Raw genomic sequence first — 6,582 nt, forward strand, 5'->3', positions numbered from 1 at the left:
TTCAACCTGTGACAAAAACATTCATGAATAACAAAGACGAACATCACACACACACAGCTACACACTCAGTCATTGGTTAGAGATAAACTCAGTGTGAGATTGGCACATGGAAATGCTGTTGCCATGCTCTTGATGGAACCACTTTTAAAGAGTCTTTCTCCTTCTGCCTTGATGAGACTTGAGCACCCTCTAAGCGCAAAGCAGAAAGGCTACATTCCACGGATCCAATTAATTGCTGGAGCAGACTTTTTTCCGAAGGTGAGTCATGAAGTCTAATTATAGTGTTATTATTTAGTATTATCTAGAAGAAACTCCTAAGGTAGTCATATTTACCTTTATTTAAAGCCACATTGTCTGTAGTAATTCACAATGATCTACTGGTTATCAGGCCTTATGAATGGAGAAAAATTTGCATTTGATGACTCTGTAATTACTTCCTGATATCAAACTCCATTACACAGAATTTCACAATGTGTGATTACATGAATGCATGATTACAGTAGCAATCATAGCACATGCTCAACAGATTTGAGATGAAAAAGCCAAAAAGTACTAATGATGATAATAAACATCAGATGTAAATGCAATTAATAACTAATAAATGCATTATCTAACAATTGTAGTTTTGCATAAATTATGATTTGCACTAGGAAACAGTGTGTTCCAAATATGCCATCTTTTTGAACGGTGACCGTGATTTCACCAAGTACAACATGTTCCTGGATCAACATCCTTGTTTATCCTGGAACAACATTCCTATCAACCAATCAGAATTGAGGGATAACTTTTCAGGAAATATCTGTTTTAGGCTTATAATCAGGGTTAGGTGCTTCTACACCCTTGTTAATCAGCTATCATTTCACACTGTTTTTAGGAATAAATTATGGGTAGGGTTAGGTTTAGGGGTAGGGATTGGGTTAAAGGGGTCATATGATGCTGCTAAAAAGAACATTATTTTGTGTATTTGGTGATCTGTTTTAGGCTTATAATCAGGGTTAGGTGCTTCTACACCCTTGTTAATCAGCTATCATTTCACACTGTTTTTAGGAATACATTATGGGTAGGGTTAGGTTTAGAGGTAGGGATTGGGTTAAGTCTATATTTTTGGACAGTTATGTTGATCCAGGATCAACAAAAGATATTGATCCAGGAACATGTCTTACTTGGCAAAATCACGGCGACCCTTTTTGAACAGTGATAAAGATTAAGTACAAATGAAAACATTGTTATCAGTGTGTCATGTTAGAAATGATATCTGATGATGCCATCATCTGCCAGGAAAGCTGTAATACAGCATATGGTCAGAATGAGACAAAACAGACACATTTAATTTTTTATATAAAATGTAAATTTGACTTAGTTAATATTAAAGCAATTGAATGCAAACTTAATTCATCAATTTGAGTTCAAATTCATCCTTTTTTTAATTAAGTAATGCAACACTGATCTACTATGTGTGGAAAACATAAATTAAAAAGTGTTTTAAAAGCAATGCCAATTACAGCACAGTTTTAAAAAGGCATATGCAATGTGAATGACTAGCAAGTGCATGTTTGTGAGAGAAAATGCAAAAGACAGAAAGAGTACCTGCTGCACAAAAGCTTGATGTATTGCAAGGTATGATTTTTTGATGTCCCTTCAGTGTTCTTCCACAGTTGAGATATTGTTCATCTCCAAATTTCCACATCCATAAATGATCCACTGTGCCCAGTTTTCCATGCAGTAGTGTGTAACTGATGCCATTTACCACTGTCTCACAGGAGGAGAGTTGTTAGTGAGGTGCAGACCACCAACCCAATGGACTGTGATGGAGGGGGTGCTGGGGGGAGAGAGAGAAGGGGGAGTGACTCTGTCTTCTGTCACAAATGCAGTAAGACTAAGACTGAAAAAAATACACAGTTCTCTTTCTGAGACCAACCTCCTTTTTTTACTCACTCTCACTTTAGATTAAAATTCACACAGAGGCACACGTATTTTATTTATACAATTTATAAAAACTCAGTCTTTAATCTCTCTTTGAGATCATTTTTCTTTTCCCCAGCTTGGTATCTGTGAGCAGCTGATAATTCTGGAAATATCTGCTTGGCGATGCATGTGGTTGCACTAATGCACACCACACAGAATAACATATAGATATGGAGGGGAAAAAGGACACAGGTGGTTTTTGAATTCAGTACAACAGTTGGGTATTTCTTCATATGGGCTTTTTGGACTTTTAGAAAACAAACTCTTTTGTTGTTGTGTGGTTGAGGTGGAAATCACAACACAACTTAGGGATAGCTAAATTGTACATAAAAAAATATATTATATGCTAATTAGGTGCCAAGACCTATGTTTGATCAATTATTTTGTAATTTATTTTTACTTTATGAAGTTAAAGCAGGGGATAAAAGGAGCGACAGCAGACATTTCAGCTATCTGCCTTCATCAGTGTAACAGTTCTTTCAGAATCAGAAATGGCAGAAAAATGCTGTTCATTAACATGGTGCCCAAAAAAAAAAAAAAAAAAAAAAAAATCAAATTTAAACCCCAAAGTGACATTTTCTGTAAATAAAACATCCAAAATGTCTCTTTTTGTAAGAGTTTTTATTTTTTTTATAAATATCTCCACCGCAGCTGGAAGTCATAACTCTTTCAATATCTATACATTTAAGCTGTTCAGTGTCGTGATTACAATCAATACAGTGTCCAGCAATCGGAGATCACTCACTTTAATCTTCATTGATCTTGATGTTTTCCCAACATACATCAATGGGCATGAACATTGGACATCACAATTTTAGTTGAACATTTTATACAATTTTTTAGTACAGAAAAAAACATGATGTACAATTCTGACATGGACATGCTTTTTATGTCATCATGTACAACATTTCATCTAACTAGAATGTTCGCCAAGTTTTGAGATCTTTTGTAAGAGAACATTGAAAGTTATTTGAAAACATCTTTTAAGGAAGAATCTAAAGCTAATATAAACCAAAATATGCACCGTCCCACCTGTGGGACGCTTGGCGCGCTTTTTTGTTGTTGTCCTTTTTCTCAATCAAATGTTTTAGTAATAATCATAAATTATATATCGTTTGAAAGCTAAGAAGCCCAAGATTCATCCTGTGAAAACCATTTTGAAATCAAACATTGCGTTTCCATGGAAATGGTACTTTAAAATCTTTTGGCAGTCTCCTCCCCCTTAGTGGGCAGGGTCAAGTGTCATATTACAAAATGTATTACGGTCTTTTCCAATCAAAACTTTTTATAATCTTGACAAAAAACATATCACTGGAAAGGTCTGAGTCTCAGGATTCCATAGTTATTTTGAAGACAGAAGCAAAATTGGCAGAGAAATTTCAACATATGTGACAGAAAAATGCATTAAAAAAATCAGTGGAGTTTGGATGGCACCCGGTGGCTATTTGTGGTATAACACGCTAAATAAAATCTCATAGAAACCTCAATTTTTTTCAGATCAACTTCAAATTTGGAACATAACTTATTTAGACAGAAGGCTTAAATTTTATAGCAATTTTAGAGTAAAACATGTTATATACAATATTTATTATATATAAAATATAATAAAATTAGTACAGTGTATTTTATTTACAATAAATTTAAACTTCTATAACTTTTTGATACTTACATTTTTTGAAACAATACGCTTTTGCCATAATCTGCTGATTGTCTTCTTTTAAAAGAGACCAACCTTACGTCTGTCTTCCAAAGTGTTCATAAATTACAACAATTTAAGTTTGGATAATGCACTTTCATGCCTATTTTAAAAAATGGGGGGTGACAGTTAAGGGGTTAATAACAAATAATATATAAAAATATTATATAAGAGTTTGTATAAATCATTTTGAGACTGGTGTTATTTTCGCATATACTATTATAGTATTTATTAATATTTTTAATTTAGTTTTTATTTCAATTTTAAGTTCATTACTTAATTTAGTTTGTATTTCAATTTTGTTATGTGCTTTGTATTAGCTTTAATTACTTTTATTTTAGTTTGAGTAATTTTAGTACTTAGTTTTTTTAAGTACTTTTCTAAGCTTTTTCACCTAATGTTTGTTTTATTTGTCAGCTTTATTTGAATTAATGAATATGATTTGTGATAGTTTTAGTTCACAATAACAACACAGTTTAAGACATTAGATTGTACATATTATATTACAGATTATTAAATATGACAGATATTTTGATTTTGTTTAGCTGATCATAATTGCAAAGTTTTAATTCATTTTTATATATATAATACATTTTCATAGTTTAAAAATGCTAAACTGAGTCTTGGATAAGCTAAAACAACACAACATTGTTTTAGCTATATAATATATCTATAGGCACTTAAAGTTGATATAGTTGAAATGTGTTAGTTTTATTAAAAATCAACCCCTGGGGCATGAAGTTGAAAAAGCAACCAGATCCACAGCAAAATGTCACCCACTGTAATATCCTTCTATTTCGATGTTGACAGCTATAGGTTAAAGCTATAGATTAATTCTCATACCTGGCATTGAATTTATTTCCACTGCTATTCGATTGAAAAAAAAAATCACTACATCCAATTTTCTCTTATACTTCCCAGACAACCACTTTGATCAACATTTCATTCACTATTGTAAATGTTTTACAACTTTACTATGATTACCAGTGATTGAAAACAGCCCTCCTGCAATTCTCCCAGCATGAGAACAATGTTTCTTACCAAACCACCCAGTACATGCCCAAAGAGGAAAGCTGAATGCCAGACATGCAATTCCTTCTATAAGTATCCCTCCTAACAGTTAATCATCATGAGCTTTGCTATTTGCACCGCAATGAGCAGGCAATCATTTGTACAACTTAGAAAGAGTGTCATTCAGTTTTGAATAGTTTGTTGGAATACAGGAAACTTCTTACGGCCTGATGTAGTTAAATGGTCAGGAAGAATCATGAGAAATAAGAGTTTTTTATTTTATTGACACTAAAAATTATAGTCTCTAGAAGGAGGTTTAGGATGTGGGATAGTGCACATAATGCGCAAATGCAATTTGAAATGGACTGATTATGTAATCTGAATTTCACTAAAATGAAAAGTGATGCTTCAATCAATTCATGGAAGTTAAGTTTCCATAATCAACAATCATTGTTTATGTAAAGGCATTCACATTAATTCACGGTAAATGTCTTATCTCCCTCACAGGACAGCTGACTTGGGTGTGTTTATTTATTTATTTTGGCATTCAAACTGACACAGAGTGGATGTGTTTGGGGCTGGCATGAGGTTAAACACAATCAATTACCATCTTGTTGATGCCCTGAGAAGGGTGAACTAAAAATGGCCAAAAAGAGGGCAAACAGAGTGAATTTGAAAGGTTAATTGCAGTTGTGCCTGTCTAAGTAAATGTCTTGGCATAGCTATTCTGAATTTGGCCGTGGGCGAAACCTTTAGTGTAAGACAATCAACACTAATAATTTTACCCCTTGAGTCATGAGGATTTTGACCTCCTCAGTTGCCCCGACCTTTGTTCGACCCCAGCGACCACTCTCACAGTGTGAACAGTGGTGTCATGTGTGAGCTGTTGCTTTTGCTTGACGATGGGACGAATAATAGGATAAAAGAGAGCAAAGGGAGAAGTTATAGATTCACTGGGTGTAATATTGGCACGGGTTAAAACTCATTTAATGGCACTGACTCAGAATCAGATTTCCAGACTCAGACGTTGACCTTTTTTGAAAGTTCAAATCCCTTTCCAGGTCAGTCCCAGGGCTTTATATAAGGCTTTTATTTTTTTAATGAAACTGGATATTAAGCAAGAAAAAAATGCATTTTATTCATTTGAAATTTATTGGTTTACAAAAAGTAATAATGTATCACCCTTGATACTTCTGTGTCAAGTATATTTTTCCAGCTACTACAATGGCTTTAAGTGTGGAAGCTTATTTCCACTATAAAAATAATGGATAATTTAAAGGGGTCATATGACGTTGCTAAAAAAGAACATTATTTTGTGTATTTGGTGTAATGAAATGTGTTTATGCGGTTTAAGCACATTACATTAAAAAACACATTATTTTCCACATACTGTACATTATTGTTTCTCCTCTATGCCCCGCCTTTCTGAAACGCAGTGTGCTCTGAAGGTGTGCTCTGATTGGCCAGGTATCCAGTGCGTTGTGATTGGCCGAATACCTCAAGCGTGTGACGGAAATGTTACGCCCCTTACCATACTGTGATGCCGTGTCCCGGTGCGACGAGACAAAACCAATAAAACCCATTATAAACGAGGCATTTGTAGCATCCAGTGGGGACATAATTATTGATAATAATTACTTATACTGTCTTTTTACGCGTTGTGTTGCATCGCGCCGCGTAAACATAAAACCATGTCTGCATTTGTGATCGGAGAAACAACAAACAACAAGCGCTACTCTACACTGCTCAAAACTCGCGTTTGAATCGTCAGTGGCAAATTCTTTAAATATGAAAACGTACTTACAGGCTGTGAGCCAGCATTATTTGCAGAAAACCGGCATTGTAGGCTACTCTCCCAGGAAACAGTCCTCGTCCTCCGTAAAATGCGTTGCACACACACGAATATATGG

This window comes from Sinocyclocheilus rhinocerous, unplaced genomic scaffold (genome assembly GCF_001515625.1).
Source record: "Sinocyclocheilus rhinocerous isolate Xijiao unplaced genomic scaffold, SAMN03320098_v1.1 scaffold2834, whole genome shotgun sequence".
Lineage (NCBI taxonomy): Eukaryota > Metazoa > Chordata > Actinopteri > Cypriniformes > Cyprinidae > Sinocyclocheilus > Sinocyclocheilus rhinocerous.